Source organism: Arvicanthis niloticus, chromosome 2 (assembly GCF_011762505.2).
Source record: "Arvicanthis niloticus isolate mArvNil1 chromosome 2, mArvNil1.pat.X, whole genome shotgun sequence".
Taxonomy (NCBI): Eukaryota; Metazoa; Chordata; class Mammalia; order Rodentia; family Muridae; genus Arvicanthis; species Arvicanthis niloticus.
Window position 1 is genome coordinate 22741728 of NC_047659.1, and position 20233 is coordinate 22761960.

At 39.3% G+C, this 20233-nt stretch overlaps 1 long non-coding RNA gene across 3 annotated transcripts in view; it reads left to right on the forward strand.

The window, feature by feature from the left end:
- LOC143441301 (uncharacterized) overlaps nucleotides 1–20023 on the forward strand; it is a 46005-nt gene extending 25982 nt beyond the window's left edge. The window contains exons 4-5 of one of the 3 annotated variants that reach the window (XR_013108576.1): nucleotides 16383–16520; nucleotides 18061–20023. This is a non-coding gene — a long non-coding RNA (uncharacterized LOC143441301). Of the gene's footprint in view, nucleotides 1–16382 lie in introns of all 3 variants that reach the window. The other 2 variants (XR_013108577.1, XR_013108575.1) reach the window with 2 other exon arrangements.
- The last annotated feature ends 210 nt before the right edge of the window (nucleotides 20024–20233 follow it).

Below are 20233 nucleotides of genomic sequence, written 5' to 3' on the forward strand. Positions count from 1 at the left end.
ATTTATCATGGTTATTATACCAATCAATATCTGAGAAATTAAGCTGCCTTTTTAATCAAATTTGATGTTTTCTTATAGTCTTTTGCCAGACTGTTTCCCCTGATTGTTTATATCTAAATTTGGGGAGTTTAATGCTAATATCATACTTGGTTAATTTAAAACACCTTTTTTTTTTAAATTGTAGTTTATAAATTTTTAGAATTTTTATAGATATGTGTAACAAAGCATGATTGTCTCTAGCCCTATTTTTTTCCTTCAAACTGTCCTGATATCCTTCCCATGAAGTGCACTGAGTCTGGGTATAGCTGTTTGTATGGGTATAGCCATATGGGCACATATGTGTGTTAGGCCATCCCCTGAGCCTGGGAGGCAGACCAGTGGGTTTTATCCTCAGCAAAGAATGATTTTCCCTCCCCCAGCCACTGTCTACTGGGTATGGAATGGGGCCTTGAGCTGATCCACCCATTTATGCCTGGATTTTGGCTGTTTTGCTCTTGTGTATCTAACTACGACTGCTGTGAGGTTGTGATTGGACATCCATGTAATGTTGATCTTCTTTATGATCTGACTTTTAAATGCTTCCTTCCATCTTCTCCCTAACGGCGCTCAAGCTTGGCAGTTTGGGGAATAATATAGATGTCCTGTTTAGGGCTGAACACTTGTCTCTTATTTTTAGCACTCTGACGATTTACACATCTTTCCATTGACTGCCACTCACTGTAGGATAAAGCTTCAACGACCAAGGCTGAGAGCATCACAGGTCTATGAGCATAAGCATAAACAGAGAGAAGGAAACCTGGTAGCTTGAGCGTTCAGTATAGTAACAATAACCAGTGCCTATGGCCTCTCCAGCTATGGGGCTTCCACCACGATTACGGCAAGCCTGAAATGCCCTGCTGTAGAGCAGGCCTCAAATCCAATCAGAAAACAGTTAGCTACTCCCTAACAATTGTACCACAGTTGCACCAGTCGGTACGCTTTACCTGGCAGGTTAATTTAACAGGGTTCAGCACTGGGTAAGACCACTGATGTTTTTTCTCCCCCAACAGTTTTCATAGTATTTTCTGGTGCTATGAAAGTTGGCCTGCAAGGAGGGAGTTTCCCAGCTGGGTTGTGAGACTGATTCCCTTATGTCTTGCAGTCAAAGCATTGTTTAACTGGTTCCCTTTGGTATTTGCTTTTGCTGTAGCAACAGGTTTTGAAATTGAGGGTTTTTATGTGCTAGATGTTTGAATTCTAAAATGTTAGTGTCAAACCAGAGAAGTTGGTATGTTATCCCCTTTTACAGATGAGAAAATAGTTTTCAAGAAGGCAAGTTATATTTTTTCTTTCAGTTTCCCTAGTGCTAAGCATGAAGCTGAAATCCAGACCAAACTTTGTCTGAGTAAGAACCCTCCACTTCTAACCACTGTGTTCTAGTACTTCCTGCTAACTCTGGAAAAGGTGTCTCTCATGTAAATCAACATATTCACTGACAGTGGACTTCCTTCTTTCATACAGTAACATGCATATATGAAAGCAGTGAATATTAGTTTCACGTAGCTTTCATTTTTTCATTTGAAAATATCCCAAATATATAATATAGTCATAAAATTATACAAAGTAAGACTTTTTAGTCCTTCAAGATCATAGACACTTTGACATGTGTACTTTCTTTTTTATTGTTGTTGTTGAGATTTAAAATTCAGGTGTACATGTGTGTCTGACCGTGTTTATGTGAATATGTGCATGGGTTCCCGTGGAAGCCAGAAGAGGGCATAGGGTCCCCTAGAGCTGGAGTTATAGGTGGTTGTGAGCTACCAAACAGGGCTGTGAGAAACTGAACTTTGGTTCTCTGGAAGAGCAGCGAGCACACTTAACCACTGAACCATCTCTAAATATGCACTTTTAAAGTTCTGACGCATACATATTTATCTGTAGCTCTACAGTCCTTTCATTTTTAGAGTTTAAAGTTCTACCTTGAAATTTATCACCGAAAAGTTTTATCACTATCTGCTAACATAGGGCACATACAACAATACATTTCTTTAGAAAATACTGAAAGATCTTTCTTTCATTTGTCCTTCCTTCCTCCCTTCCTTCATTCTTTTCTTCCTTCCTTCCTTCCTTCCTTCCTTCCTTCCTTCCTTCCTTCCTCCCTCCCTCCCTCCCTTCCTTCCCTTCCTTTCCTTCCTTCCCTTCCTTTCCTTCCTATCTCTTCCCTCCTCTTTCCTCCTTTCTCACCCCTCTTCTCACCTCCACTACCCCCTCCTCTTCTGTGGTGGTTTGAAAGAAAATGGCCCCCATAGGTTCACAGTGAGCGCCACTATTGGAAGGTATGGCCTTGTTGGAGGAAGTGCATCTCCTCTTCTGTTGCCTTTGGATCAAGATGTAGCTCCCTCAGCTATCTCTAGCACCACGTCTCCCTGTAGGCTGTCATGTTTCCTGCCATGATGATAATGGACTAACTGGACTAAACCTCTGAACTGTCAGCCAGCCCTAATGAAATGTTTTCCTTTATAAGAGTTGCTGTGGTCATGGTGTCTCTTCACAGCAATAGAAACCCTAACTAAGGCAGAAATTAGTGAAAAAAAAATGGCTCCCATATGCCCATAGAGAGTGTCACCATTAAAAAGTATGGCCTTGTTGGAGTAGGTGTGGCCTTGTTAGAGGATTTCTCTCTCTCTCTCTCTTTCTCTCTCTCTCTCCTCCTCTTCTTCCTCCTCCTCCTCTTCCTCCTCCTCCTCTTCCTCCTCATCCTCCTCCTCCTCCACCTCCTCCTCCTCCTCTTCCTTCTCTAGCTCTCTTCTTCTCCTCCCCCAAATCTGTCCAGATTCTTTTCTTCTTCCCACCCACCCAACTTCAAGTTTTTTCTCAAAAACCAAAGGCACAATATAGCAACAAAATCTCCCTAATCCAAGAAAACAAAACAAAATACCACCCAAAAAGGAGGGGAAAAGCCACAAAATAAAGGAACTTCAAACTATAACTAAATCAAAGCACATACAGAAAATGTGGTATGTCTACACGATAGATGACTATTTAGCTATAAAAAAACAAAGGCGTCGTGAAATTTGCAGGTAAATTTCACTTGATAATACCATCCTGAGTGAGGTAACCCAGACCCAGAAAGACACACATGAAATGTTCTCACTTATGGTCATTAGCCATAAAGTGCAGAATAACCCTGCTACAATCCACAGACCCAGAGGAACCCAGTAATAAGGAGAACCCGAGGGAGGATGCATGAATCTCACTCAGAAGGGGAAACAAAATAGAGAGAGGAAACTGGGTGGGAGAGAAGGTGAGGAGGGGAAGGGGATAGGGATCAGTGTGGGGAGAAGTTGGGGGGTGAGAAGAGGACTGGCTCCTTTAAATCAAATAATGTCTAACAAAATAAAGCACAACAGCTTCCCTTTATCCTTGCCTTTTTTGGGGGGCTGGGGAATGGTAGTCATGGGGATGTAGAGACAGACTTCTTATGGGAGACTTGCCTGGTTTTGCTTTGTAGCCCAAGCTGACCTTAAACCTGCAGTAATCCTATTGCTTTAGCCTCTTGGGTGCTAGGGTTATAGCCATGAGTCACCTGGCTTCATCATTATCTTAACTCTGAACATATCTTTTCATCCTCTAGGCTCCAACAGAAATGTATATTATATGACCATTAAAGAGCACTATCTTGTCTTCATCTCTGTTGAATGGCACATCTTGAGAACCCTGTCTGAACCCTAGTGCCTAGTATAAAATGAAGAAAAATGCATGTGAGTGACGGGTGTTTGAAGTCCTTAAATGATAATGTAAATTTGCAATAAGATACTAACAAGAGAGTAAAAGATAGGACATACTAATAAACGGACCATAGGTTTGGTTCACTTCTCTTGTGAACTCCCCACTTACTGTGAGTTCTGAATTACCCTTTTCTCCACTATTCTACTTATGAAAGTCATGTAATAATCACACATGCACATGCTGGTGTCAGTTGTAGTGGGTTATTCTCTGGCTAGCTTCAATCTTCAGACCTTCCAGACTATCTTCCCTTTATTATTACTTCTGATTTTTTTTTTTTTAATCCAGGGACTTAGGCATGCTAAGTACGTGCTCTCTATATAAACTAAACCCCTAGCATCTATGTAGACTTTAGGCTGATAGGAATAGTAATCTGAATATTATTGTTATTAATGATAGTTTTGTAGCCTTATTTATGCCAGACTTCACCTTGATATTGGTAATTTAGCAAAGGGGGAGAAAAGATCAAAGTTTCTCCTAGAAATCAGATTACATTTGAGTAGAAAGAAATAAAGATTAAATTAATAAAATATAGATTATATTCAGTAAAGGTAAATATGAATGAAAATTATCAAATAGGAAAGAAAGATAGAAAGTGAGAAGGGTCTGGAACCTTAGGTAGAGTATCTAGGGGAAGGTCATCTGAGAAAGCATGTGGTAGTCTGCAGGAAAGTGACGAGCTGGTGCCAACAAGCTGTGGAAGTGCATTCCACCACAGCCATCTGATAGACTGCCTACCTCCAGCCTTCATTTTCATATGAGTTTTGAAATAGAAAATAGGAAAGGGGCTTAGTCTCACCAACATTTACACTTTTAGTTGAATTCCTGTGTTTTAAGTTAGCAAAGTCGTATCTGAAAAGTTAGAAATAGTATGGGGGGGGGTTGGAGAATACTAGCTATAGGAGAGAGATATTTGTATGCATATGAGGTAAGGATCTCTGAGTTATCTTAATACGAATCCACAGTTGCTTGTAAGACAGTGGTTCTGTTTATCCGTCTCTGGGTGAAGAGAAAGAAGCAGAACCTGAACTGGCTTCCTATGTTTTTCCTGTCCTTGGATAGGTAAACTTTGACTCATCATCTTCTGCTGCCTGGATAGTGTTTGTTCTTTCTCAGTACCATGTTTCTATTTATGTTTGAGCCAATGAGGGAATGCATGCAAAGGATTTATAGCTTTAATGGAGGACATTTTCTACAGATAAGGTACAGCTAGATCTTACCTTATAGGAGGAAATTCTTTTCTAGTTGAATCAGGCCCCTGGGCTTTTTGGTCAGTGCGTTTGAGAGTGCTTCTGAGTAAATTCATTTCCATAAACTGTACTGAGAATTTAAAAATTCTCCAATCAGTGTCATTACATCCTTTCTGATTTTTGAAGTGCAAATTTGACACCGTTGTTCTTATTAACAGTTAAGCAAGTTTAGCCCCTCAAGTTTCCATTCTAATGGATGCATTGTTGAAATTATAGTTACATTAAAATTCTTACTATGAATGAAGCCAGCTAAAAATGTTTACTGACTTGAATTGAGCTCATCATGTTTTGTTTGCTGAACTGTGTTTTGTCATTTCACCAACAGAAGAGCTAGTCTCCAAACTATTCTCAAAAGGGGAGCGTTCACTCTCAAAGAAGTGCTTGCTTCAGTTTTCTTCTTGCTGCTCCAAACAAGATGTTGTTTATTACTTTGAAACACTATATGTAAACCCCAGGAATATGTTAAATATGATTGAAGTCTTGGCTGTCTTTAACAAATTGAAGTTTCCAGAAATTTAGCTATGTTTAAAAACCAAAGCCATGTTTTAAGGAAAGATTTCTATTTCCAAATATGTGGTTGCCCAAACCTTCTATATTCTCATGTCAAATTCAGCTGCCAAATAACACACATTGTACCTTAGCTGTGTGTATATGTATGTGTATATATATATGTATACATATATATGTAATATTATATATATAAGTATATATACAAGTATATATATATATATCCCAACATACAGGTTTTATATTTTAAAAAGCCCTTGATGAGCAACTCTGATCATATTTCCTGAACATATGCTGTTCATATGCATATAAGCATGTTTTGGAGAAAGTGCGGTAAAGCACGGGTCATCTATCCTGGTAAAAATTGACCCACACAGAGCGATTAGCACAGCAGAACAGTTGATCCAGAAAAAACACAGGAATTCCTAGCCAACCCAAAATAGGAGGTCAAGGAAATTGACTTCATAATCATAGTCGTGATATATTTATTGCAGTGATATGCTGACCATAGGTGATTATATATATTTCTAAACTGGCTGGTACATGCACATAGTAAGAGAAATCTCCAAGTTTGTGATAAAAGGATATTTATTACCCTTTCATTTCTTTCATTTGCTTTACTTAATCATTTATAAAAAGACAAATTAATAATGAGTCGCAATCTCATTTTGTTTTTTGTTCAGCATTCATTCTCACACGTTTGGGATATCTGTTAATATGTATTCTTAATAGTTTTGGCACAAGTTCAATGTCAATGAATGAATGATGGGCACATTTTATAGTCTTCTTAAGGGATAATAACATGGCTCCGTGACAGTGTGTCTTGATTTCTTTGGGGGCAGGGCACTCAGCTACGTCACAGATGTAGAGAGCGGTTAGTTATTTTCCCAGCTAATGCAGTGATAACATTTTTTTTTGTTCCATTATATTTATTTTCTTAGGATAGCAGTATCAGGGATACATTGAAGATTAATGTCTAAGAAACTGACTGATTCTATGAGGCATCTCTTGATTTATTCTTCCATTGTGGTCGAGAATTCATATTCTATCTTTTCATATCAATGACAATGTGATGACATAGAAAAGAGTTTTACTGGCTTGTTTCATGCATCAAATGTAATCTCTTAGCAGAGGAAGGTTTATTTTTAATAAGAGATTAGAACTTTGAGTACTTGAAGTTTCGGGCGGGCTATTTTGGAGAGGATAGTGATTGGCTGCTGTTTACCTACTCTGTTGGCAAAACAGGGAGTTATGGGATTGGATTCTAGCGAAACAGGCTTAAATTAGTCTTGCAGAAGTCTGTGCATAAAATACTGGGATGAATTGGCGACAGTTGTATTTTTTGTTTTCAGGGACTCAGTCTGTTCTACTCATAGAGTTCAGCACAGGGTCTGGCACAGATAAAGTGCTCACCCAGTGGAAACGCATATAAACAATTGGTGAGATGTTGCAAACGCATAGCTCTCTGCCGCAGTGTAAGGCATGCTGAAGGTATACATAAGGTAAAAATTGTAGGTGTTGTTTTAGAAGTTCAATGTTTTACACAAAAAATCAGAGTTGTAAATAAATATTGGAAAAGACTTCATGGAATCTGAAGCAACAGTAATATGCCACAATTCTTTATATACTTTCCCAAACTTTCTTGGATATTTACATTTCTTGTAGTCCAGGAGAAAGGACATGAAATATGAAGTTGGCTGTTGTGGACTGGGAGATTTCTAGCTCATATACAATTCACTACTGGGTAGGTGTTGAGGGAACTCCAGCTATTAGCTGTAGCTGTTACCTTTAAGGGGCTTCTGAGGTCTGACTGTGAGCTGCTAAAATGTTTGCACTGTGTTTATGTATTTCTCAGGAGGCTTTCACTGAGAACTTATTCTTTGGAGGGAGAAGAAATGTGGTCAATTACACATTATTTCCCTAACATCAAACTAGACCTCAAGGAAGATTTAATTTGAAAACTGTAAGAGAACACTTCAAATACGGTGCTCAATGCAGTCACCAGACATTGAGAGAAGTCCTGCATGCTCAGAGGCCGGGAGAAGGCATTGTCTCTGTGTGCACGTGAGGGTCCTGTGAGGTGGTGAGTCAATAACAGCTTTCCTCTGAAGAATTCATTGGCTCCCACAGTGCCTATCTTGTCTGCTGGAGTTGTGGTTGCTTAGTCTCCAGAGGCTTCTAGGCTTGGTGTCTGGAGAAAAAGAGAGGATGTCTTCCGTTGCAGATGTGGGCAGGGGCATCTCCTTGGGAACTAAAGACACACCAGAGTTTGCAATTTTGGTAGCTCTAGGAAATCATTAAGGGAACAAAATTTAAAAAATACATAATTCAGATTAAGAAATTTAAACTGCAAATTTATAGCTGCTCATTTTTGCAAAAAAAAAAAAAAAACATGTTTGTTAGAAGTTTGAAAAGAAAAATTTGGTTAAATATTCTCACCCTAAAACATTTATGTGCATGATGGATGATTTCTCAGAAACCATGGCTGATTTAAAGTTTGGTTTTTTAGTAGGGGTCTTAATTAAAGGAGCAAACTATAAATTGTAAAAAAAAAAAAAACACTTTACATATGGAATGTTGATATGTCTTAGTGTTTGCTCTCACAAAGGATGTTTGCTCTCACAAAGGATGTTTGTGTCTTACATGTATCCATGTACCCTGGTATATGACAATAACAAAGGCTAGTAAGTGTCTGTGAACTTACTGAATGGATGACAGACTGATGGATGTAGTGCCTTTTAGAGAAGATCTGCTATCTATCTATCTATCTATCTATCTATCTATCTATCTATCTATCTATCTACCTATCTATCTATCTATCAGTTCTCTGATATCTGTAAGGTCTTGAGATCCTGTCAGGCGGATCCTGCAGGGGAGTGTGGTCATTTGTTGACACTTGACTGAAGAAAGATATTCTAATACCAGTAGAGGTAGAAGCTTTTCTTCTTTGACTGAGCACACAGCTTTCCAGCTTAAGGTTAGGGTGAAAAGACGCTCACCACAGTGAGAGAGGATGGAGAGACCTTCCCAGTCAACTGAATTAGCTCAGTTAGCACAGTGGGGTGACAGATGTTACAATCAGAATCTCTTCAGACTCTCTACTGCTCTTAGGGAGGGTGGGGCTTCTGTCTGATACTAGAGAGTTAAAATGTTTAGGCACACTGCTGTTGAAATGGTTCTTCTGGATTAGGTGGATTAGGTTCACATCATCATTCTAATCAGGACAGCCTGACATCAGGGTCTGATAGCAGAAGCTACTGCTGGTCTGTTCTCCAAAAAATGTTAGGTGGGGCCTGATGCTTCAGGCTACAAGGGGACTTGCAGTGCAGCAAGTCTGTGCAAGATGTCTGTCCCATGCATCCTTCCCACATCCCTTCCATCTAACATGGTCTTTTCTTCTCTTTCTCAGAGACAACTAGCATACTCTTCCCAAAGAACTTCCACAGTTTAATTCTGACAAAGCTCAAGTGTGGATTTTTTTTGTTTTTGTTTTTTCTAATGAACGGAGCCATAACTAGCTCAATGTAACACATCTGCCTATGTACTGCTGAGATGATATCATAGAGCTAACTGTTCTGTTTTGTATTCAGACTTCTTAAGGAGGGTTATAGAGACAAATTTCCCCATTGTCTCATAGCTAGGATTAATTGTGTTTCTCCTGGGCAAAAGTTTGTTCTTTGTTTTACAGACTTTGAAATGTACGTAATGATCCACGTTTTTCTATCCACGTAGCCTGTCTGGATGTTAAATTTAAATTTATGGTTTTTCTCCTGAAAAGTATGGGAGGCTCCTCCAAACGTTCTTTCTTGACTGGATTTCCTTTATACTTACTTTAAATTTGAGTTACCATATTGCATGGATGCATTTTTTTTTGGCAAGCCAACTTTGATCTGGTGGAAGAGAAACATGGCATAAAGAAACAGAAATACAGACCAATTTGTTAATATAATACCTGTGTTCTAGTTGTTGTCCTTCTCTGAGTCTTCGCGTCTCCTCTTTGTGTCAGTGATAGCCCACCCTTATCCAGAGTCATACCGCATCCCAGATTTGGGACTATGGAGGATTTGCCCCATCACACTGAAAGCATGGTACTAATTAATAGCTTGTCTCTGGATCACTATTTTCTAGCCACTTGAATTTCATTAAATTTCTTTATTTCATTTGGAAGAAGAGTAATATTACTTCTCACGTGTGAAAGATACAAAAATACATTTGTACTGTATGTAAAGTATCTTATATTAGTTCATATTGCAAGGTAGACACTAGGAGGGAAGATATTCTGACGTGAGGTTTAAAGGCTCCATGTCTTTATTAGTCCATGACTTTGGGCAAACCACCCTTTGGGCTACATATTTTTTTTTTCTCATGTAATTTTATGGCAGGGTGTAGCAAGTCAATATTCCAGTTTTAACTGTTATCCAATTCTCAGAGAAGCCCGGGGTAACTTGTCAAGAGTGTGCCTGTCCTCAATTTTCATTAGAAGAACTTGCCATTATCTACCTGGGCATAGAGAAGTTTCAGATCTGAGGTTTGGAAGTGAGGGATGTTCTGTTGGTCTTTACATTCTTTAGTATATTAATTTTAGTATTTGTAATTGGGGTTGGTGTTTTCTGGAATACCCCAAATTGCTGGTGATTATAGTCCTGAATTCATGTGACATTCAAAAGACATGTCAACATGGATGGTAAATACATAGTAAATGGTCTGTACTTTGTTGCTTGATGGGCTCACTCCATCAGAGCGAGTCATAGGTTGGGGTTTAAAAGGAATCAGTGGACTAAAATGAGCTGATATTGATATCAGTAATCATGTTGGTCAATGACCATATTCTGTTCAATCATAGAAACAATCAAAACAAGTGTCTATAAGCAAGATACGATTTCTACTTAGGGACTATTGAACAATCTGGTGGTCCCAAGGCAAGAGGACTTTCATTTCTGGAGATGATAAGGTTTGTAAGAGAGCTAAAGTCACACACACAGCAGTGTGCCAAGATGCAGAAGCACTGTGTTGTTAAACACTCAGAAGTTTCTAGCATTTGACTTTAGCCAAGTTGGTTTCTCCAAGCATCAGTTTTCTAATATCTCAGAGGGAAATGGGCATTTAAAGAGCACGACTCCTTTATAAAGAGAGGTTTAAGTGCCTGAAATATGTTACTCGTAGGTAATTATTATTAATGAAAATATTAGTATTATTCAAAATTCCAAATTCATACCAGCTTTCAAGGGTTTTTGCTATATACTAAATCCAATAAGATACACAAACTATGGGGTCTTAAAAGCAAATGATTATCTCAAAGTGATTAGAGTATGTGGGCATGGTGGCATATGCCTTCAATCCCAACCCTGCATTCTGTGTCTCACGAGTTTCCTTGGTTTTCATCTGTGTTTGTATGTGGAATCTCTCCCATGTCAGGTCATGTGTTAGCCTGTTCAGAATTGAAGCTTTTTATAATTTCCAGGAAAGGCGTTCACTGAGTGTTCAACTCTAAGTAATCTAGAGCATCTTCTCTAGGGCTTGGGAGGCGGAGGCAGGTGGAGCTTTCTGAGCTCAAGGCCAGTCTGGTCTACATTGTTAGTTCCAGGACAGCCAAGACAACATAGAGAGACCCTATTTCAAACAAAACAAAACAATAACAAAAGAATGGTTAGAGTAGATATACAGAGGAAAAGTTTTCATAAAGTTTTGAATTGACATACCCTGTTCATTAGTTTTCACTGTGCTGTTTTATCCTTCACACTTACATAAATAGAAGTCATCTACTTTAACCCTTGGTGGTTTCAGTCTGTACAGTGGCTACAGGGTGGTGAACCAGTCTCTTCTGTTACTCATACTCCCCTGCATCTCATTTAGTCCCCTGCTGATCCTCAGTCTCTTGCCTTTGTATGCAACAGGTGTAAATTAGCTCAGTGTGTTTCAGAAAAGGACTATAACCACCACCGGTGCAAACTCATTATTTGTAACATAGTTTCGAAAAAGTGTAGGAAATTAAGACGAGATGCTGAAAACAGTTCTAAATATTATTAGCATTTATTAGTTTTTATAAAATAATGGGTTTTTGAAGTGACATTTCAGACATGTATATAATAAAGTGCATCCTCCGTTACCATGTGCTACCTCCGTCTCCTGCTCTTCCCTTGTCTCCTCAAGTCCTCATCTTTCCATGTGTCTCTGTTGTTTTCTTTCTTTCCCTTAATTATTGTTGTTACATAAATACAGCTTGATGAGACCACTTAGTCTTGATTGCAAATATGTTTTTAGAACTGACCAATTGGCACTGGATAACCAATATGGGACCCATATTGGGGGAAGACCAATTCCTCCTCTCTTGGCAGCCATTAATTGCCTGTAGCTCTTTATTAGGGCTTTATTTATTTATTTATTTATTTATTTGTGAGAATTTGCTTGTTCATATTGACAGGTCAGCTTGTTTTCATGTCTTCTCTAGGTTATATTATTGTTGAGATTTCATGGATGCAGCAGCTACCCTGACCTGTATAAAAGACACTATTTTGCAGTAGAAGTAGTTTGGGTCAAAGATGAAATCCAGGAAGAATTAACAAAATTTTGAAAGTAGAAATTAGTCAACTCCAAAGACAGTGAGTTTGGTAAGATATTGTTGAGGTGCTGTTATAGAAATAAAGAAACCACTGAAAACTCAACTGGTTTGGGGACAAGTATTTTTGTCTTAATGAGCCTCAAGTTTTTTCTTTTTGGTTCACTGACTAATTAGTGAACTTGTAAGTTTATACCCAGTAGCAATGTGTGTTAGTTACAATCTTATGGCAGAGCACCTGGAAAGGGTGGTTATTCTTGTAGTTTCACTGTTGAGTCTCTCAGAGGAGAAGTGAAATTCTACAGTCTGGGTCTCATGAGTTTCCTTGGTTTTCATTTGTGTTTGTATGTGGAATCTCTCCCATGTCAGGTCATGTGTTAGCCTGTTCAGAATTTAAGCTTTTATAATTTCCAGGAAAGATGTTTACTGAGTGTTCAACTCTAAGTAATCTAGAGCATCTTCTCTAGGGCTTAGGGAGAGGAGGAGAAAAGGAATGTAAGAGCCAGATAGGGAGAAAGGCTACAGAATGCTGTCTGCTGGGCATAATACAACCATTGCAAGCATGACTCATAGCAGCCGTGGATGCCTGAATGGGGCATGCATAATTCTGGGCCTATCTGTTAACAGTTTATCATGGATTAGGGAGAGACCCACTGGACTATATCCCACCCTGATGAATTTCTTGCTACTGGTGGATTCTTGGGGAAAGGGTACTTATGTACCAACAAGTAATCCCACCACCAAGCTCCAGTGGTAGGATTGAGTATCTATACCCACCGTTGCAATGAACTGAACTAGAAGATCCATTCTAGTGGTACAATTGAATTAATTGAAAGGCAGCTATCATTCAGATGTTTTCCTTTTGTGATTTGGTGACATGACCTAGGGCCTTGTACACACTATGAACACGTTCTGTGATTGGGCCGTGTTTCTACTATTAATTCATCATCTAGAGTAATAAGGTTAACAATTAAAATCAGAAACAGAAATGTGCTGAGGCAGAAAACCATAATAATAGAATAAGAAAACCATTGACGTACACACACACACACACAACTGAAAGACATTATGAATTTTTCATTGAGAGCTTTAAAAGACATGGTTAGGGTTGGCAAGATGGCTAAGCAGCACTGATCCCGATGACCTGTGTCAGAGCCTCTGGACTTGCATGTTGGCAGAGTAAACTCCTTCAGGTTGTCCTTTGACCTCCTACCTCTATCTGTGCAGTTACATGCCCCAATAAATGTAATACAATTTAAAAGCAGTTATAAGAGGCAAATATTCACTTCAGTGTTACCGTTTGTTGAGTGACTACCAGAATGCCAGAGTTAATTGAGAGTTCTTAGACCTTTCGAAGCTATGCTTAAGGACTTTAATGACATTGTAGGACAAGGCAGGATTCATGCAAAAAGAGTGCTGAAGTTGGAGCTGTGATAGTCCAGAGCTCACATCTCCTTTTTATTTGACTGGATGTATTTAAGAGTGCTCAGTGTCCTGGTTGGAAATTAAACACCACTTATGTGGTATAGTTCCAGAGAGAGGTGAGGTGCTGCTACCCTGGTGGACTTCTTCTTTACCCAGTTAAAATGTCATCATGAGATGATAAAATGTTCTCCATCTGGTCAGCCACTGTCAACATCTTAATAGCCACCATGTACTGACATAGCAAATGAAGTATGGCATATGGGTGGTGTTGCCATGGCAATGATCATGGCACTAGTGGTCATCCAAACTCACGACGGATCCATCCTTCTGTGTGATCTCTTGCATGTCTTGTCCCACAATTTGGACACCTGCTTTGCTCTTATGGGGCATAATTTATGTATTTTATGCCTTAGTGTTGCTCAACGGTTGGCATTAGTATGTTTCATGTACATTTCATATTTAAATAGGATTTTATACGCCAATCTGGGAATTTAATGATCAATTATAAACTTGTTTCCCTGCTAAAATATATTTAAGTCCAAATCAAATAAAGTAAAAAATTTGAGGAAATGACCCTTTTAAAGAAGGAAATTGTTTCAATTTGTACCTGTAACTTTACATCAGTATATAATAAAGTATTTTAGTATGCTTTTGGAATGAAAGCTGTAGCTTAATTTTAGTAATGAAGTTAAAAATTGGGGCAGCTAAAACTAAGCAGTCTAATGTATATGAAGGCTTTTATATGTGCTGTTGAATTAATTAAAAATAAAGCAATTTCAATCCAGTCATTTGATTTTAAAATGTATGGCAAGAATTTTACGTTTTCAATTGTATTTCATGATGATGTTTTTCTCACCTTATAATTACCATGATGTTTTATTTCTGTAAATGTATGTTTCACCTACTCTAGGTGTGTGCAGAGTGGTGGAGACAGCTGACTTAAAATTTATAATGTTTCAAGTAATCTACAAATTAGTTGGTCCAAACACAGGTAATTAACTGCAGATGCTTAGATGCTAATATCGGTCAAGTTGTGATTGGCTGTAGGCAAATGTGGAAAGAAGTGCAGAGTTACACTGACCTGTTTAGCTAAATATAAACCTCTCCTGGAGAGGCTTTGCATCTGTCCTTAAGGTCCTCCAATGGTGGGGGATGGGAATATAATTTCCTCATTAGTTATGACATACTGATACATGAGGGGAAATCATGTGGACTATTCTCTCCCTGTCTTTCCTCACTCATTGAAATGGATAACCAAGTGACCTCTAAACATAAGGTCTGTTTCTTTCTTTCTTACCTACATTGTTAGGGGCCGACTTTTAGCAGAAAGCAGCTATCAGCTTTGCAGCCATCTTGAGCCATATACCCTGACATGAGACTTGGATTACAATAGCCTACAACAGCTGAGCACACTCTGATAATCTTGGTTTAGATACCTTGGGTGTGTGAGATTAAAGGTATGTAATTTAAGAGTGTGACTTAGAAGTGTAGAGATCAGATTTAGAGACAAGACCTAAGGGCATGATTAAAGGTGTGACCAAAAGGCATGGCTTAGAAGTGAGACATATAAAAGGCAGAGGCAGACAAGAGAGAACCAGACACAGATCAGTAGGAATTAGGCATTAGGTATCAGGCACTTGGAAGAGAACTTGGAAGAAGTAACTTGGAACTTGGAGGCACTAGGGACTAGGAACTTAGGACTTGGGACTTGGACTAAGAAGAGAGACTGAAGAATAAATGGGATTGAATCACACTCTGGTCTCCATTCTTCGAGTCTGTCCTCACTCTCTCTCTTGCTGAACCCCCGAGGACTGGAGCGGCAGCTTGGGCCGGGAAACAGTGGCCGCCAAGCGTGGAGTGGAGAGGCCGGCAACATTTTTGGCCGCCCAAAGTGGGGCAGCTCGGGCCTCAACATTTTTGGTGCCCGAACAGGGACTAGTGTGGTCGCAACATTTTTGACGCAACACTACATGACCCTTACCCCTGCAAGTTTGGTTGAGAGGACAGCCAAGTTGCTAGAGGAGTCTATTCCTAAACTCTGCCTTCCTCAACTAGGACCAGAGCTAATTCAGTGAGTCTCTACAACTTGGTCTTGGGATGCTCAACTATGTGGAAAGGGCCCAGGAAACAGTCAATGAAGCATGCTCTTCTGAGAACCCTATGATGCTTTCAGATAGCTGCAAGAAAAGTACAGCAACTTCAATAGTTACCAACAACTAATTGTTTTTCTATAAAGCAAGCTATGAATCATTTTGTTTAGTTCACTCAGAGGTTTATAAGGTGAGCCTCGGAAGTAAGCCCATTTTTTCCAAATAGGAAAATCTACAGATTTTCTAAGTTTTAAGCCTGTTCTTTAAGTTTATACAAGTAGTAAGAGAGACCTGAAAGTCACACAAAGATGGTCAACATGAGTCAGTTATTGTGCTAGTACTTGCTCCATTTTGGTAATGGTTGTACATTCTTGCCGTTCTTTGGGTGACCAATGTACTCAGTCTTGCCAATTAGTTATGTATGAATTTAAAACAAGTTATTCAATGATTTCCCTTTGCTAGGCTCTCTCACCTACCCCCTTCCCTGCCTTCATCCCCCTCTCCCTCTCTTTCCCCACCCTCTCCCTCTGTTACATATCTCTCTTAGATTAGAAGCAAAGGCTATGGTTGGATCCATTCGGATGGAGCAGGGAAACCATACTGCACACTCTACACTTCTTAGTCCAGATGACAGAGAGCCCCAAGGATACCTGAGAAGACTAACCAGAAGCCTTGTCACAGATAACTGTATTGTGTGTCTGAATGTACAAGTCTGTTTTTTTTTTCTATTATTATGTGATATTTCATGTTGACTTGTCAAACTGAAAAATGCCCGTATTGATTTTGCAGAAAGCCTCACGTGTGAAATAAATGCACTCAAAGACGCGTCACGAGTAGCACTTTGGAGCTTCAGATGTGAAATGGATCATTCCTCAATCTGTAATAGACCCTTCTGTGAAGCTCTTCAATCAAACCCGAGAAGTCAAGGTGAAACTGGAGGGGAGACTGGGGTACTCTGTAGGGTGATGTGAGTGAGCCAGCTGACTGAGAAAGGAACCTAGGGTGTTTGCCACGTGCTTTTTACCAGCTCCTTTATCATAAGAAAACTGTCAATCACTGTGTGACCTTATGTGCTCTATGTGCTTGGTACCTGGATACATAACAAGGTGTGTGTGTGTGTGTGTGTGGGGTCTTGTGCACTTTTGATTTCTTTCCATTTATCATTTTTTCTGATAAGATTATTTTCAACTTAGTTTCGAGGTTTGCATTTGACATAGATTTGTAATAGGTACTGCCCACTGAATAACTAGCTCTACTGTCACGATGCTGAACTGACACTCTTACAAAAAGCAAAAATAAACCTTTATTGAAAGTTTGTCACAGCAGATAGAACTGGCATAGTTTGTTAAGCAATGATCCAGGTAGGTATATATATATTTTTTTAAATCCAGAATCAGTAAGAACTCTGAATTAGTTCACTTTGAATAAAGCAGTAAGATGAAGCTAATTCTTAGTAAGGGGAGCATCATCCTTCTGAATTCAGTTTTTTATATTACACTTTAAATATTTTAAAATTAATTTTTATTGATGCACACACGTGTGTGCATCTGTGTTGTGTGTATATTGCATGTATGTGGCTAGAAGAGGGTGTCGGAGCCCATGGAGCTGGAGTTAGCAGCCTGACATGTTGCTGAGAATTGAACTTGGGTCTTGTGGGAGAGCAGCCAGTGCTTTGCATCAATGAATCGTCATCTCTCTAGACCCCAGGATTTTACATTTATTTGGTGCCACATTTCTAGCTGGAAGATTCGGGGTTAACTTAAAAACATAACAAAACAAAACAAAACAAACAAACAACCAACCAAACAACAACAAAAACCAGACAAAACCAAAACAAACCAAAACCAAACCCCCAGAATTTTCAATGGTCTATTTAATTAACCTGGAGGAATAGAGAGAATCCCGGTGCCAAAGTAACGAAACTGTGCTTTGGAATTTCTGTTCGCGTGTTTGCCAATAGTTTCTGATGGTTTAAGCTGCTACGAAATGATTGTTATCCCAGAACTATGTCATAGCTTTCCTAAGCCACGGAGACAGAGTTGTTTGTAAAGCTCCACTATTAGTGTAATCTTAAGAGCGTATTAATTGCCCAGGAGGTTCATGTATTTGTTCTGTACATGTGATTAAAGATCACAGCAGCTTATGCAGCGTCGTTGTAGAGAGGGAGAAAATGACTACTGTAACGCTCGCCACTCTCAAGTTTCCTCTACTGCAATGCCCTTACACCTTTCCTTCCCCGGCGTTTTGTAGCATTCTAAACAGAAGGATATTGCAGGGAGCTGATTCTGCTTTGATCCTTGTGCTTGTTGTTGAAGCGCTTGGGATTGAAGAGACTGTTGGCTACAATTGACTGTGACAATTAGGAGATGATCAGAGCCCTAGAGTGGAGCACTTAAAGGGTAATTTACATGTCAGTTTGTCGAATAAAAAAAAAGATATTCAGCTAAGATTTTTCTCCCCCCCTCAGAGCCTTGTAAACTGCAATTTGTACGCTGGTAAGAAAAACCTGGCAGAGGAGTTAGGATGCCATTACCATTTGAAAAGAGGCAATCATAAGGCGCTTCTGAGCCCTTTGTCCACTGAAAATGCTGATTTGCAGGCGGTGAGTGAAAAAGTGGAACCGCCGTTGAATAAAACCTTGAGCTAGGTAACTACCTCCTACCCCAACACTTGGTGGCTTTTTTAGCATCTGTTAAAGGTGCTCTTTAAAAAATTGTATCTAAAATCCTACATTTTCCTATCATCACAACATTGTTATTGAGCGCGAATGTTTCCTTTCCACCCCCAGAAGCATCAAAGGAGATACTGAGAGGTAAGTGGGACGCAAGCCAAGCCGGTGGCAATCAGACCAAAGTTGCTCCACATTTCCCTGTATGATCGCAGCTTCCCGCTAGCCATTTGCTCAATCTGCTGTTTCCCCTGCACCGCATCAGTGTGCTCTTAGGTTTTTCTGTCTTGTTATTTATTTCTCAGGCTTAAGAATGAGAACCATTCTTCCAATGTCCTTGCAACCAGCCCGATCATCTCTATGGCCCATCTCAGTCTACTGGCACATCTGTGCCTACAACTAAAAGTTGAGTAACCAGAAAGTTCACCAGCAAAACCACACTGTACTTATGGATACATTGTCCTATGTGGAAAAATGTAAATCTGGTGCATGTGTTTAATATAGAAATATGTACTAACTTGCAATTGCTGGAATGTCTTCCAATCCAGAATTTGTACTCTGGGCTGGGATGAAGGACATTTTTAGAAAAAAATAACACATCTGGTTATAGATGCTGTTGTCTTTATGTACAATATCAAAGTGTACTCCCAGCTTTCAAAAGCCAGAGTTTCTGACCCTGAAGAGGAATCTGCCCATGACAACTCCACACCCTACTACTGACATGGATCTGGGTTTTAAAACATCCCTTTCTTTAAAGAATTCACTACCTTGTGCTTTGGAATGTATGGGCTTTTATTTTTCCATGTTTGAATCCCAAAACTTTTTTTTTTCAAAATAGGGTCGATTAAAGGAGTCACATTTGCTCTTGGGAGTTTCTGAAAAATCACAATGAGTGTGGAAATTGGCTGAGGAAAGTTCCTGGGCATGTACCCCTGCCTCCATGACTGCATTAGGAGAACACCTGCTTCTCGCTAAACATTTTAAACTGTTGGGTTTTCCTAGTATACATGCGCACTTTGTAAACAATATGGCCCAAATAAGATGAACAAATGTGTCAGTTATTAGGTGTATAGAGGGTAATGAGAAAGAGCCAGAGAAGGTCTGGCTTCCTTATCATGTGCCAGCGCCGGATCTGTATCAAGAGTCACGCACAGCAGGAGGTGTTCATCTCCCAGGTAATGGAGAAATGATGAGCAGATGAGCCACCCTCATATTGATTTAAGCATTTTGTTCAGCCATTCACAATTAACTTTGATTTGTTTTTACTTTCCTCTTCTGGGCTTGCATTTAAAATGCTCTCAGAGCACTAATTGTATAAAATTCTAGTGACCGTGCCTTCGCAATTCAGAGGAGTAGCAAGTGAATGAGTGGAAGGGGAGGGTTACTGAGCATCCTTCGGACTAGACTACGAGGACATTCCTACTTGTCTGAGACCTGTTTGGATGGTGAACTGTAATATGAATTTCACAGCTACAGGAGGGAGACGCTGCACGTGCCTCTTGGATGCCCTTTTTCTTCAAGGGACCCCGAAGAGCTGCTCTGTGACTCAGCAGCTGATTCCCATTTCATTTACAAGAGAATATTTAGATGAATAATATGAAAACATTTTAAAGTATGCTTATTTGACACTTAAGTAAATGGGAACCCCTTGAAAGCTCATTTGGAAATATTTGAAATGACGTTTTCCTTTCCCCTTTACACTATACAAATTGCCATGTTGTGACAAAATAAATTATTGGAATGCTTTGGAAAGTTTGTAGAAACCTGCCTAAGGAAACAACGTGTACATTTTTATGGTTAATTCTCATGTCAGTTTTCTGAAATTCTGCCCCTAGTGAAAAGTCCTAGGACTTTTGGCAGAATATTTTCTTTCTTGTTGTAGAGAGCAACTCTTTTCCTCTACTTTTTGAAAGCTACACTTGTGTTGCCAGATGTGATGGAAAATACAATAATATGAATAGCATGTCACTGA